General features: G+C 31.2%; 1 protein-coding gene across 20 annotated transcripts in view; it reads right to left on the reverse strand.

The window, feature by feature from the left end:
* The window catches only part of LOC145256347 (spectrin beta chain-like), a 648,628-nt gene that overhangs the window by 242,016 nt on the left and 390,969 nt on the right, over window positions 1–15,643 (reverse strand). For 4 of the 20 annotated variants that reach the window (XM_080115150.1, XM_080115146.1, XM_080115141.1 and 1 more), the window contains exon 1: window positions 15,071–15,575. The exons of 14 other annotated variants lie outside the window; for them this stretch is intronic. The gene's annotated coding sequence lies outside the window, so the exon portion shown is untranslated. Of the gene's footprint in view, window positions 1–8,794; window positions 9,414–15,070; window positions 15,576–15,643 lie in introns of those variants that run through there. 2 more of the 20 variants (XM_080115139.1, XM_080115136.1) reach the window with 2 other exon arrangements.

The raw sequence follows: 15,643 nt of genomic DNA on the forward strand, positions 1-15,643 counted from the left end.
AATAGATTTTGAGGATTCATTCTTAACGTTATTGCCTGAAAAGTGGAAGTATTTGGCAAAATTGATACCAACATGGACTGATAATCTGTATGCCAAGTTGAAATCCAGTCCAACTAGTATTACTTTACTATGAATGTTGGCAACCTTCATGTAGGTATCAAAATTCTGAAAAGAATAAGGAGAAACAAATGCCAAAAATAGAATCAAGTCAATCAGAATGTTGTACTATGCTGGTTCATACAAATTAACATTTTTACTAACTGCTAACAACATTAGAACCAGAAAGAAATGGAAACGAAATTAAGAAACGCAAAAGTATGCACGTGCACAATAGCTAGTAGAACTACATGGAAAACGGGGTTAGAGAATCAGAAAGTATAAGGTCTGACCAATTCCTACGATTCTAAAATACCTGATACCAATATTTTATATTTTTCAACGTTAACATTGTATATATATTATTTAATTGGAATTCATTTATTGCGATGAGTATTATATTTATTCATTTATTTTATTTTGAGCATTGTCTGAAGATAGCGGTTTCAATCCTACCTAAAGCCAGCCAGAGGCTTACTTGGCCAAAACGTGGTGAGACGAAAAACAACTATGGAAGGCAGTAATTGCTGAGGATGCAGTTAGGAGATTCAGAGTTCCTATCGCATCGTGGTTACCACCCGACGAAGGCCAGAGGAATAGTTGGCCGAAACATTGTGAAACAACAACAGATGAGAATAATAGTCCGCAATAAAATAAATTAGTTAACATTATAATAGCAGAAAATAAAACACATTTTAAAATCCTGTTTAAAAAAATTATAAAAATAAATCCTCCCTTTCACCGATATTCCACAGGGCCATTTCTCCCTCACTTCATTCGTCACTTAAACCTTCACTCACACTTTCCGAGCCTGCCAGCTGCTATTATAAACTTTTCTTGATTTCAGCAATTTTATTATTTCTTGCAATTAAAACTTTTCTAATCAAAAACTATAACAATTTTATTAACATACATATATTACTATTTGAGTAGTTTTAAGAAAGTTAATTATTACCCTTGAACTCGATTGGTCCAACGCTAGTTCTTGCTAGTAATGTGCATTATATATATATATATATATAAACCAATTAAAAATGAGCCTGTTGATTACTGTTTTATGCCAAATTGGTGGTTGAATATGGTTAAATTTGCATTAAATATTAATCCTTACAAACCCTTAATTACAATAGAAAAATGCGAGCGTGAAAAGTAATATGGTTAAGCTTAAACATGGAAAAGTAAAGAACTAGTTGTTAAAACTGGAAAGGAAAAGGACAAGATATTCTAATAAAAAATATAAATTTATAACTTAAAATATTGCAGCATTAAGAATTTTTAAATTCAATTTAATCAATTCTTAATGCTGCAATATTTTAAGTTATAAATTTTTTTTATTAGAATATTTTGTCCTTTTCTTTTCCATGTTTAAAGCTTAACCATATTACTTTTCATGCTTGCATTTTTCTATTGTAATCCATGATTTTTCCAGGCTTCCAATAAATTCATTTGTTCTTTATTTAATTTCAATCTTATTTTTTTGCCTCCATAAACACATATGTAATAACAATGTACGGCACTTGTTTGCTTTCAATAAAATCCCTCTAATTATCTCCCTTTCATACTTTCATTCTCTCTATTTCACTTGTTACTACTCTTTCTGTTACAGCAATGAATTAGTAGCAACAATAGTCGCTGAAGTAACGTGGTTGCTATGGAAATCAGTCATAAAAAACGTCACACACTTTCTTACAATGTTTTTACGATTTTGGAAACCAGAAAATTCATCATAACTTTTGTTTTACTTAACGAAAATTGAAAAAAAAATTTCACAATGTAACCGAGGTGATCTCTAAACTGTAATAATTGTTTGAAATTTGGTCGAAAAAGGAGTGAGCGGTGAAGATTTAAAGCAGTTCTAAATGACTAAAACTGCCACTTAACCATATATTCAAACACTACCTAACCCTAACCATTAAGGCCCTATTAGAAAGTCTTAAAATAAAGAAATAAAAAATACCTCAAAGTTAATTATGTTTGGGTAAAATAACTGATTTTTTTTTTCAGAATAAAGAGGGTGGAAATTAGAAACCAACTCTTGAATATGCCTCTATATTATTATTATTATTATAATTATAACAATAACAATAATAATAACAATAACAATAATAATAATAATAATAATGGATTAATGCCTTCCTTTACAACAATCTACTTAGTTTAAGTTGTCATTCCTACCAAATTCTAAGTTTTTAGATCTAAATGACTTAAGGACATTAGACGTCCACCATAAAGATGCATAATTTGTATATCGGTTTTCTATGTGCAATAGATAAGAGAGGAGGGGGGGGTAGAATAAAAGTTCTCACAATACATGATTAGTGTCAACAGAAAGAACACTTGAAAAGCAGCTGCTACAAAAGACTGCTATATTAAAGAAATATATACATGTGTGTGAAAAGGAAGAGCGAGAGGAGGGAAGATTGCTGGTGTTTATATTAATATTTGTACTGAATCTCGATACTTTTAAATTGCTTTTATAGAAAAATTACAAAAATTAGCAATTCATAATTAGGTATTCAAAATTATTTATTCTAAATAGAAATTAAAACTGAATGAGCATTAAAAAAAAAAGAAAAAACTGCAGATATATTCGCTTTAAATAATGTTGCAATTATAAAGATCAGGAGATTAAGATCAAACAAGAAAACTTGGGACAGAAAGATTGGCAAGAGGCATTTCATTTTTATTAAAATAAATAAAATAATATTTCTGCTAAAATAATTTTTAAATGTTTTATATCAAATGTTAATTTTTCAATCATTAGAAAATAAAAAATTTAGTAAAAATATATTTCGAATATGTGTGGAACCATTTTATTATCAATATTATTTAGATTATATTAAAATACTCATAATTAGTGTCGATTGAAACCTTATATCATTTTGTAAGTAATTGTTAATTTCAAATATCAGATTAGGTTACCAAATAGAGATCAATTTTCTAAATAAATTACTTCCAACCACGTTTCTGTTTGTTTAATGAAGTGATTACATATGAATGTTTATAGAAATGTCAAACGATATAAATTTAAAGATCAACTAGGGGAAAAGGAAGTCATTTATTAATGAAATGGTTTAACAAATTTTGAAATTTTACATAAATTAATAAAACAAAAGAGTAAACAAGAAAAAAAAAATGAAAGAAAACTTATGTCAGGGTTCATCCCATCCCCTGCCTCATACCATAGTCAACCAAATAATCCTCAACTGGTGGTCAAAGATTTTGAGAGGTGATGGTCATTTTAGCTGTTGGTTCAAAAATAACTAGTAACCCTCACTGTTTATCTCTCTGCAGAGCAATTAACACTGACCAAACGGTTGCCATCACACCCTACTGATTGAACGTTCAAACAAAGAACATTTTTAAGTGATAATTTTAACAAACCACTTCCCCATAATTAATTATTTGATTTACATATGCAATGGAAGGCTTTATTTTTGAGTTTGATTTCCATTATATTATAGTTATTCCAACCCCATCATTACCAACATTATATCATTATCATAACATTATCATTCCTATCATTATTTTTGTTTATTAGATTACGTAGAATTATTACATTATTATTCCATCATCATCATGGCAGTCATGATGAAGTGAGCAATGGTCGAGCCTGACTTTTGGGAAATTGGATGGAAAAGAGGGAGAGGAGGAATGGAGAAAATGTCAAATCTCTTGAGTCTGTTGAAGTTGAGATGTTTTTGGCCACTAGAGAAGGGTGTTACCATTTAGCGGTCACATTACAATTATGGACGTTATTTTATTTTATTTTTTTCAAAGAAAGAAAAAAAGTCAGATTCCAAACGATTATGGTTCCACTCCCCCAAGTTCAAAATGGTCTCACCCAGAATTCTATAAGAAGCAACACCCTTTTTTTGTTAGCACAGAAAACAATACAGAAATTAGCAGAATTAATGAATCACCATTTTTTTCTTTTTTTATATGAATATAATTATGGCTTTTTATAAAAATGTTAATTATTTTACGAAAGAAAATATTAATTAGCAACAATTTTTTATATATAAATGAATCATGTGTTTGAGATACAACAGCTGTGTGTCTAGAGAAAAGTAAAATAATTTTGTTGTTCAATTTTTTTTCAGAAATATCTAAAATGCTATTTATTTGACAAAGAGGCTAAAAATATATTTTATCCAATTTTTTTACCCTCTCCTCTTCAATAACAGATTTTGACTCGAAACAGAAACTTTTATTTGAAAAATCAAATTAAGAAATATTTAATTAAATTAAATGGATGAAGATTAGAAATTTGTTGGGTCTGACGAGGTAATTCTTCGAAGTATTATCTCCTCTTCATTTAGGAGGACGACAGTAAGGGTTTATTGCTTGGGGTGTGGTCCTTCGTGATTAGAGTGTCAACAGGACTAGACAGGTATTTTTGTAAACCTCCTTTAGGGAACTCAACCATTAAAAAAAAATCATGTCTTAACGTTGCCCTCGTGAGGATGCAAATAAACTGATACAAAGGTACAAGAAAACCATTAAGAAATGGTCAATAAATAAACGCAAAAAAACATTGTGAAATGGTTTTTACTCATTAGTAAAGAAATAGAGAAATGTTTCCTAAGTTTGGATTTGAAGAGAGAACAAAATGAAGGGTTAAATTTGAATAAAGTTGTCTCCCCTCGAGAACAAAGTTAAACAATGTCAGTTTTTAATGTGAGGAAAGTCAATATCAAGAGGGGGAGGGGGACAAAAATGAAAATGTCCCCAATGCTCACTCTAAGGAGTGAAAAACGAGACTGCACTCTGAAAAATTTATTTATTTCTGAAAAATATGGGTAAATTTTTATGACATGCCCCACCCAGCGCATTATAAACACCCAAACCACTCCATGTTAAGAATGGCTTTCGGAATAAACACCCCTCTCAACCTCGAAAGCCGTTCTTAACATGGGGAGGTTATTCTGAAAGCCGTTCTTAACATGGGGGTGGTTGTAGGTGTTTATACTACGCTGGAGCAGATCGTAAAAATAATACTAAATTCACAAATAAATTAGGCACTAGGCCCTCCAGAAATGTTGGGAAGTGGGGTGAATCTATGGTCATTCTTGTCACTGTAGTTATGTTTAGCATTTCATTATGTATGTATAATATTATAATGTCTATCATTATAGCTAAAATCTTCAATTACCATAATACCACATTCACTCCAGGGATCGTCTACTTAAGATTCCCAAATGTTTTTTTTTTTTTTTTTAAATATGAACAAAAATTGTTACTCTTTGATTCCGGCCACAAAGCAGAGTCCTATTTACTTGCCTCCCCACGAGGGCAGAGTTAGACACAAAGTCGGTTTTTAATGATGGGAAAATCCAACTCCCCAAAAAGGGGTACTTTGGATAGGAACAAAAATAATTGTCTCAGTCATGAAGGATTTCTCCTCAACTGACGAGTACAGAAAAAGTGAAGTGTAGTATCAGAACAGATGTTACACTTTATTCCTAGCTAAAAGGCCAAGTACGAGTTAATAATGGATAAGATGAAAATTTTTAAGAGATTTCAAACTATTGAAAAGTTTTTAAAAAACGCACACGCACACACAAAAGGGGCGGGACAGCTGGTTGCTGCAGCAACAGACGTTTAAAATGTTTAAATACTAAATATTTTTGAAAGGGAAAGGAATTTGGAGAAGTGGAAAGGGCTATTAAAGAAGAATAAGGAAGCACTTTATGTCAAAGCGAATGGGTATTTAATATTGTACTCCCTTCTTTCTTTTAGGAGTGGGGGTACAGGAGCAGCAACGAGTTGCTGATCTCAAGTTCCCTTTTCAAGAGAGGAGTAGAAGAAAATCAGACACGTACTTCAGAAGGGCTAAAAGAAAGGGAGAAAAATGAGAATTTTATCCAGAATAGTGGAAGGTATATTTTGTTAAAGCTAGAATTTTCTTTTTAAATATAATAAAAATTTAACTATTTTAACGATGAAAAATAACTGTTGTTTACGTGAACCTCTCCCTGTCGCAAGGTTAGACACAAGGTCAATTCATAGTGCAGAATTGAGCCCCCACTCTTACCCCAAAAAATGGAAACACTAGATAGGTGCAAAATTTATCTTGCCATGCCCTCTTGCCAGGCGATTGGCCATAGTTCCTGCTGCTGAAGGAAGAGATAATTCTTGGGAGGATGGTCTTGTGAAACCCAATCAAGAGATACCAAAGGTGACATTAGGTTGGCTTGAACTCCTCAAAAAGAGGAACTTCAAAAGGTTAAAAAAAAAAAAAAAAAAAAACGCCGTAATCAGAGGCGTCGGCATTCCCCGATGAAAGTGGGGATTCAAGCCACCGGTAATATCCCCTCTCCGAAGCAGCTAATGCTTGGGAGATGATCCTCTAAGCTAAGTTGGAAAATGGCAATGGTTGGTGATTATTGGATAGAAATCGAAATAATGGATACCTTTTTTAATCTCAAATTAAAATCCATTAAATCACGCGATTTTCTTTCAAAATGATTTTTATTTTTTTATTAACACTACATTAAAAAATATTGCACTATTCAGGATTTTCGGGTTTTCTGCAATTCTTTGAGTCTTAGTCATCTTTAATATCATTTTCTTCTTACAGGCGTACTACACTATGATCCTATTGAAGTTGGCACATTATTTATGGTTTGCTGACAATCCAAACATTCTTTTTCCACACCCAAAGAATTTGTTTTTCTCTTCAGGGAAAGTGAAGAAGATTTTTCTCCTTTTGAAATTGATTAGCAATGAAGAACTGCGCAGCAAGGTTCTCTTTCAAAACATTCTCATTTTAAAAGCTTAAAATTGCTCTCCAAGAGAAGGGAGTTGGGGGTACGTGAATAGGCTTCAGGCTGGAATCAAAGTGTTCTGTCCTTAAAGTAGAAATCCTTCAGTGGAGTAATTTTTATTTTTATCATTGATCGTTTTTATCCCAACATTTAAAACAATGTCTAACTTTGCACTCGTGAAGAAGGAATGAATACCACTTCCTTGACTAAGATCAGTAGTGTCTTACTGAGGTCATTCTCCCAGGCATTACCATCTTCTTTCTTGGAGTTTACTACTTATCAGCTGAGGCACCTTTCTGGGGAATACACGTGTATTTCATTTCCAATATAAAGTACCCCTTTGTGGGAACTGGATTTTCCACAGATTAAAACAGACTTCATTTCTAATTTTGGAGCGGCAAGTAAATCTGGACTCTTTGTTCACTATCAGATAAAAAAAATGTTAAAAGAATTTCAATCATAAGGATACAAATGGCATCTCAAATTGTAAAGCTGGACTATGGCCATACTCTGTAATATTACGAAGGTCGTGTCTGGATTCCCTTTACCGTGCTAGAAAATCACTCACACCACAGCATTCTTTATCTTTACAAAGCCACAACTCTCACACGCATAGAATATTGTTGCCACAACTGGGTTAATGCGTTTCTCGTTAGTCTATCCCTTTTAGACAAGGGATAAAAAAGTCTCCATAATAGGTTCCGCACTATCAACCAAGCTCCAACTTCTGTCCCATCACCATAATGTATCACTGTACCTGTTTTACAAGTATTTTAATGAAATGTGCTCTGATAAACTCATAGCACTTGTGCCCCATCGACGTATATATATATATATATATCTAACTAACCAGACAAGCAGCAAAATCCCACCCTGGCACCATTGATATCCTTAGATGCATAAAAGCTTTCTAATAGTTTCTTCCCTCAGACTGCTAAACTTTGTAATTCCGCCTCCGTTTCTTGCTTTCCTGATTGTACTAACTAGTAAGAGTTTAAATGTAATTTGAACAAACAACTCTCCATAGTTTCTTGTTAGACACGATCTCAAATAGTAGTCCTTTACATTCAAGTGACAATATGCCTTGCTTGGGGTGAAAAAAAAAAAAAAGTTAAAAGAAAAATGGATTTATGAATTGCGATTATCAACTGCAACAGAATTAGCATTAATAATTCTGGGATAGTCTGAACTTCTATTATAATTTTGGCTCTTTATAGTTACAACGTTTCAGCCGATGTAGGCTCCAGCCTTCTTCAAGTGCATCTTTTTAAATTTAAAAAGGCCGGAAAAGTTGTAAAAATGTCAACAAAGACCAAAACTAATTCCAACGAGTCGCGAAACGACGAAACAGCTGTCCGTAGATGGCATAATTAGCCTGACGAATTTATTCGTTGGAATGAAACAAACGTTAACTTACATGCCATAATTTGGATATTACTGTTAAGCTCTTCTCGTGCACTAAGCGGTGAGCACTACTGAAGTAAATGCAGAAACAAAAATATACACTCGCATAAATCAATATACGAAAGTATAAATTTATGCGTAAACTTTAAGTATTTACTTAAAAAGTGCTCAATACGTAGGTAGAGCTAGTTAGTAAGTTATAAAATATATATGGCGATTAAGCTACACTGAATATTCCGCGTTTCATCCACTCTAGGATTCTTCAGGCTTATGTATAATATTCAGTGTAGCTTAATCGCCATATACAGGGTGTTTCAAAAGTCTTGGGAACATTACAAATTATTAAAAATCGTTATGTTCCCAAGACTTTTGAAACACCCTGTATAATATATATATATATATATATATATATATATATATATGTTTAGCAAGATCGTTTATTAATTCTTTAACAAACCTGAATGTTAGTGATATTAATTTAAATACAAAAAAAAATAAATTAAAAAAAAAAAAGACATATTTACCTTTTTTCCGTAAAAAAGAATTTAAAATTCAAAAATACAAAAGGCTCAATGGTAAAATAATATCCGAAACCGCAGAAGGATGTATTTTATTTATTTTTTTAATTTGTTTTTTTTTTTACACGTTTATTTTTGGGGAGGAATAATCCTGTTTTTTCGTTCTTAATTCCTTCGAATTTGCAGAAACGACAAGTGAAGGTTTTGTTTTTATTTATATATTTTATTTTTTCACACACACACAAAAAATATCAAAAAATAAAAAAAAATAATATCCGTTTTCTTTGGTAAATTCTGGTATGTTGGCGTTTTTAAAAAATTAATTTAAAAACAAATTCTTTTATGGGAAACCCCCAAAAAGATCCTTTTTTCTGGGGTAAATTTGCATTTGGGGTAATTCTTCACTACATGACGTCATTGAAAGTATAAAAACGTCACCAATAAAAGTTGTCCTGGTTGAAAAATATAAATTTTATACACTTATTGATATAAATTATAGCAATAACGATCACCTGTCGTCGTAGAAGCAGATAGGCTGTTGTATGAGAGGAGGATGGATGATGAGAGGAGGCTGGCTTGGTTGGACTGACTGGCGTCTTAGCAGCAAGTGCTTTTTTTAAAAGCCCTAAAGCCAAAAGTAAAAAAAGAAAGAAACTTACTAGGAGGAGTGAATACCAGGAAAAAGAAGGGTGATGAAGAAAAGAAACTAAATACTAGGATTGGAATCTGTAGAAAGTTGGCTGCTGGTTTTTCAACACGCTTTGCCATCCACTCATCCCCCCTCTCTTAAAAAAAAAAAAAATGGGGGTCCCTCCCTTCTCTATTGCAAACGGATTGCAGGCAGGGCGTGGACGCAGATGATGATGATGGCGATTTCCTACATCAACATTTAACTCTCCGAGCACAAATCAACTTACCAATAAATATTACCAATAATAATAAAATGGCAGACCGACAAAAATAAATGAATAAAAATAATTTCTATATTAATAAAATTAGGAGACACATTTGTTTTTCTTGAGTTTACTTGACTAATGCAGTCTTTTTATTATTTATAACGAAGTGTAGTAACTGTTCTGCTGCTATAATATCTTTTCTATACTTGGTCAGCGAATGAGAAATCTTTCTAGACTGGGACAAGTTTAACTTGTACTACAGTCCGGAGAGTGCCCCCTTTTGGGGAGATCAACTTTACCCATATTAAAACTGATCAGATGTATAACTGCCCTCGTTAGGAGGCAAGTAAATACCCCCCCCCCCCCGATGTTGCACAGGAAGCTTTATTTTCATTTTTGTTTGGCCTGTTTTGTTTTTTTTTAGAGAGGGGGGGGGTAATGAGTTCATTTTTTTTTTTCTAAATTCTTTTCCAACTTAAAATTTAATTATTACTTTTATTATTAATTGAACCATTTTTTTTACTATGATTAATTTTTTAAATAAAATACGACTAATGTTTACTTTTCAAATTATACAAAATTGCGCTTTTTCATAAACACGGTATTTGATTCGATAATTTATAAGACTATTTTTATTGAATGAAAAAGTGAAAAACATAAAAAGCTCATAAACGGAAATTAAGTTTCTTTATAAAAAAAAAAAGGTCAAAACATCCGTTGTCAAAATGTCCGAAATTCAAATAAAACCGAATTAAAACTACATGTTGACTAAAACGACCAAATTATTTCTTGTTTTTTCAGCCTGACATTTTTTTTTGGGGGGGGGGGATAAATTTTTACGACCTGCCACAGCATAATATAAACAACACCCCCAAATCACCTCATGATAAGAACGGCTTTCGGAATAACCTCCCAACCTCTCCATGTTCTGTTTTTTTTTATGTCAAAATAATCAAAATATGATCAAATAATTTTGTAAATTAAAAAAAAAAATTTTACGACGTGCCCCAACGTATTATAAACACCCCAACCTCCCCATGTTAAGAACGACTTTCGAGGTAGGGAGGTGTTTATTCCGGAAGCCGTTCTTAATATGGGGAGGTTGGGGTGTTTATAATACGCTGGGGAGTGGGGCACTGGGGCACGTCGTAAAAATTTACCTTTTTTTAATTTACAAACTTATTTGATCATACTGGACATAAAACAGAATTTAATTCTTTTTTAATAAAAATACATTAAAATGGTCCGAATAATTTTAATTTTCACAACAATTATTTAATTAAAAAAAGAATTGTCTAAAAATCATGTACTGGAGTTTTTAGTTTATTATAAATTAAACAGTTCAAAAAATATTTAAAAAAAAAAAAAAAAAAAAACAAAGGATGGAAGGAAAGTATCGGATATAATATGTCAACATTTCGTTAAACATACGATCGATTTTATTTTTAAAAAAATTAAAAGAAAAAAAAAAAAGATTTGTTTTTAATATGCATAATATGACCCCTCATTAAATATTTCCAAAAAATATATTTTCTTACACGACATAAATTAAGAAAAAAAAAAATGGGCGGTGGTGTTGGTGTTTTAAACAAAAAATGAGTAAAAAGATTCCCGAACATCACTGGGTAGAGAGAATTTAATAGCGTAAGAAATTTATTTACAGGAACATTTTTGGAGTCTGACGAAATCTTTATCACAAGAATTTAATCTGTAATATAATCATTCAAACAATTTCGCTGTATCATAGCTCTTCAGTGTGGCTAGACTAGCAACTATCTCAAGCAAGGATTAAAACTCAAACGCTGAGGAGACAATCGTCGCTTTTAACAGAATTCTCGTCTGAGGAAGTTTTAGTTAATAACTACAGATCGAAACGTTGTCATGCCTGTGTAGCGAAGTTTGTACGTCTATATATAATATATATTAAGTGAGAATTTTTAGTTTACATGAGATTGAATAAGAATATGTCTCAACATAAGACACACAAAACTATTTAATTTTCAATTAAAAAGAAGAATTTCTTTTTAAATCTAAAAATTAATGATTAAATAAAATCATTTCATCCATTGCCAAAATGTCCATCAACCAAAATGCCCCCCTCCCGACTTAGAACTACTTTAGAACGCCATCTTGTTAGAAGTATCAAAATGAAAGTGGCTATAAAATGGGGGATCTGTATTTATAGTATTATCCATTAAAAACTGATCACCCATTTCGTGTCCACTTAATAAGACAATCACCCCTCCCTATAACAGACCAGTAGTTTGCACTTTCAATTTTAAACCTGAAGAATGCTAAAGAATTTCTTAGAGAAAAAAATGGTTAAACCGAAAAAGGACAATAAAATTGCATGTTTGCAAGAGTTTTTTTTTAAATTTTAAAAAGAGTGTAAAAAGGTTGCCCGATTTTATCATAAAATGTCGGTGAAAATTAGGCAAACTACGATAATATATTTAGAAAAAAAACATGTTTCATTTTCTAAGATTTCAAATTGTCGTTAAAAACAGTTAATATCATTTGGGATGGAATTCGAATATGGTTCTTAAAATGTATGATCTTAATATTTTATTCGGATGGAAGTGAAATATTAATTTAAATATCATTTTTATATCATTTGGATTAACACATAAAAAAAAAAGAAGATAATTGTAGTTTTTGTAAAGTATCAAAATATCAAAGAAGAAAATAAATTATTTATTAAAAAAAAAAAAAAATGGGGAGTAGAGTTGAATTCATAAGATGGGTCTTATCCTTGACCCCCAAAATCAACAGAGATTCGACCATTCCTGTAATGATCACAGACAGGTCTCTGTTGATTTTGCGGTGAGTGTTAGTGTAAAGTTCTGTGAGGTTCTAGGAGGTCCAGTCCATTCTCCCAGGCTTTGTCTTCTCTCTTTGAGAAGGGGTTAGTTTATTGTTAATCGCCTAGGGCGCCCTCACCGGGGAATGCTGACGGGGCTGCCCAGGGGCTTTTTGCGGGTCATAATATCCCTCCTCTGGGGCGCTAACTTCTCAATCCCACTTTTCGGACTCTGGTGTCTAAGTTCTAACAATGGGAAAGAACTAAATAGGCCATAAAATATCTCCCGATTGACCCCTAAGTAAATACCAAAACAAAAATATAAACAATGTTTAAAACAAACATTTTCGGGGTGTTTACTATTTATTAAAAAAAAGATTTTTTTTAACAATTAAAAGAAAAAGGTTTTTAAAGTTTAAATCATGATTGTAAGTTATAAAAATTGTTCCAAACAAAAAATTTTCAAAAAAAAAAAAAAAAAAATTAAAAACTACAAAAGAAAAAAAAAACAAAAAAAAACGTTATTTTAATTAAAAATGTAATATATTTTATTTAAAACTAATATCAAAAAATAAAATAACTCATTTAACGTTCAAAAAATAAAAACGTGCCGGTTTGTTGGGATGTCAACTTTTATAAATAGAGATACGAAATAATATATACATTAATTGAATTTTTTAACACAAAAACGCCAAATAGTTTGTATATGTTTTAAAATTGCGCCATTTTAAATTAATAACAAAATAATAATCGTTTTTATCAGATCTAAATAAGGGTGTGTCCCTGCCGGCATTTTAAGTTGAACACAAGAAAAGCAAAAACAGATTGACCTTAAAAATGTGTTTAGAATTGAAACACTTGTTAATGTTTGTAGTCAACAATATAACGGTTTTTTTTTAATTTTTAATTAAACTTAAAAAAATTTTAAAAAAATCGATCAACTTAAAAATTAGTCACAAATATTCGAAATTCAGAAATTTAAAAAAAAATTATTTTCAAGGTAAATCGTAAATATTTACTTTTAGTAAATTTTTACTTTATTTCCACCTTAACATTTTCCTTTAAAATGACAACTTTTTAAGGTTTTCTGGTATGCTGAAAACGAATATCGCATTTAAATTTCGCTCAAATAAATAGTTTCCCGGATATTAAGCAATGTAATTCATATTAAAAGTGATGACCATTGTACGCGCAAGCGCGCACATTTTTTTTTTTTTTTTTTAATACGTGCATTCAAAATGAAAAAAAAAAAAATGCGTTTACTTTTTCTGAATGGAAAAAAAAGTTACTTGCGCAGTTTACGGACCATGCTATTTTTTTATATAGAATTTCCAAGTTAATTTAATTTTTATATCTTTTATTTTACAGAACGCCCCCTCCCTATGTTAAGAAATAATAGCGTCATTATTTCAGCACGATCCGTATTTTGCATAAGTAGGTACCGAAAATAGATAAGATTTTCTTTTTGCAAAAATAAGATTTTAAATAAAGTTAAAAATGCAAATTAAAGATATATATTATATATATATATATGAAATAGTAAAAATATTGTGTACATTTTCAGCGTCCAAAATTTCTTTTTGATTAAATTAGTCATCTGAAAATTAGTTTGCAATTAAAAATATAAAATCATGAATATTTTTTATTATTTTGTGCATATATTAATTTTGATCTGTCATTCTTCATCTGATTTCGTGACTTTCAAGTTAGGGTTAGTGTTAAGTAACCCCAAACACCGTTTGGGGTTACTTGGTACATGGTACACACCCTCTTTCAGTTTGTTTTTGTTATAATATTGAAGTTAGCAATACAAAATGCTAACAAAAAAAAAAAAACAATAAATAAAATCGACATTAAATTAAAAGTTACTATATCTTAAATTACAGTAGCTATGCAGAACACGGACTTAGCTATTTTTTTTTTAGGTAGGATTTTCAAGTTAAATTAAATTTTTACGGCTATCTTTCGTTTATTAAATTGATAGGTGAAAGTACAGAATAGTTAACAATGCCCCATTGCCGCCCCAGCCCCACCCTCTCCATGTTAAGCATGAGTTTCTAAACAAGGTTTCAGCACGGTTGTATTCTGCATAAATAGCCAATCGACATTAAATTAAGTTGCAATGTGATTTTAAAGCTAAAAATCGAATAGAATTAAGTCTCTTTAAAAAAAGGGGGGGTAATTTAGGAAGCATATTAAATCGATAGGTGAAAGTACAGAATAGTAAAAAAAATTAAAAAAAAAAAAACGCCCTTCACTCTCCATGTTAAGAATGCGTTTCTAAATAATAACGTTAACATTTCAGCACGATCCGTATTCTGCATAAATACCGAAATTGCAATGCAATTTTAAAACTACTAATTGAATGGGACGATACCTCTTTATAAATAAAAAAAAAAAAAAAAAAAAAAAAAAAAAAAACGGGCAAAGGAGAAGAGGGGGGGAGTAATTTTGGACGCTAAAATTTATGTTATTTTAAGACTAAAAATCAAATAATCGCGTCTTTCAAATAGGGGATTTGAGACGCTGAAACCGTACATAAACCGAGCTTATTATTAAGTCATAAATGGTAATAATTGCTCTTACCCGTATGGATGGATCCTAGGTGTTATTATAATTGTGTTTTTTTTTTAACAGGCCAAGTATATATATATATATCAAGACAGAAGGTAAAAAAATCTCGGGCAGACGACGAGTTGTGGGGGACGACGATGATGCTGATAAAAACTATAACCTATTTCCACCCAGGTTTCTTTGGCGTCGGCTCTAAAAACAGAAAAACCTCGATTATTGCGGGAAAACCGACCTGAGCCGAAACACCACCACCAACAGATGAATCCGCCTCAACAGATTCTTTTGACCTTCAACAGATACCAACCCACCCCAACTTGCTAAATTAAAGCTTTCACCTTTTTCAAAACAGAAAAAAAAAAAAACAGCTGTAAATCGCCGCAACCATAAACGAAACCCCTCAATAAACAATCTTTAATCCAAGACACGCTTAAAACATTCCAAAAATATACTTAAAAACGAAAAACATTTGATTGTCCCAAAAGCAACTATTTCTCGCACTACTACATAACACAATATCAATAACCTTAAAAATTAAAAAAAAATTTAATTATTATCTAATTCTTCTTTTATAAAATGTTTATAAGT

The sequence above is a fragment of the Euprymna scolopes genome, chromosome 32, assembly GCF_053919585.1.
Source record: "Euprymna scolopes isolate OS-2025 chromosome 32, ASM5391958v1, whole genome shotgun sequence".
In the NCBI taxonomy this organism is placed as follows: Eukaryota; Metazoa; Mollusca; class Cephalopoda; order Sepiida; family Sepiolidae; genus Euprymna; species Euprymna scolopes.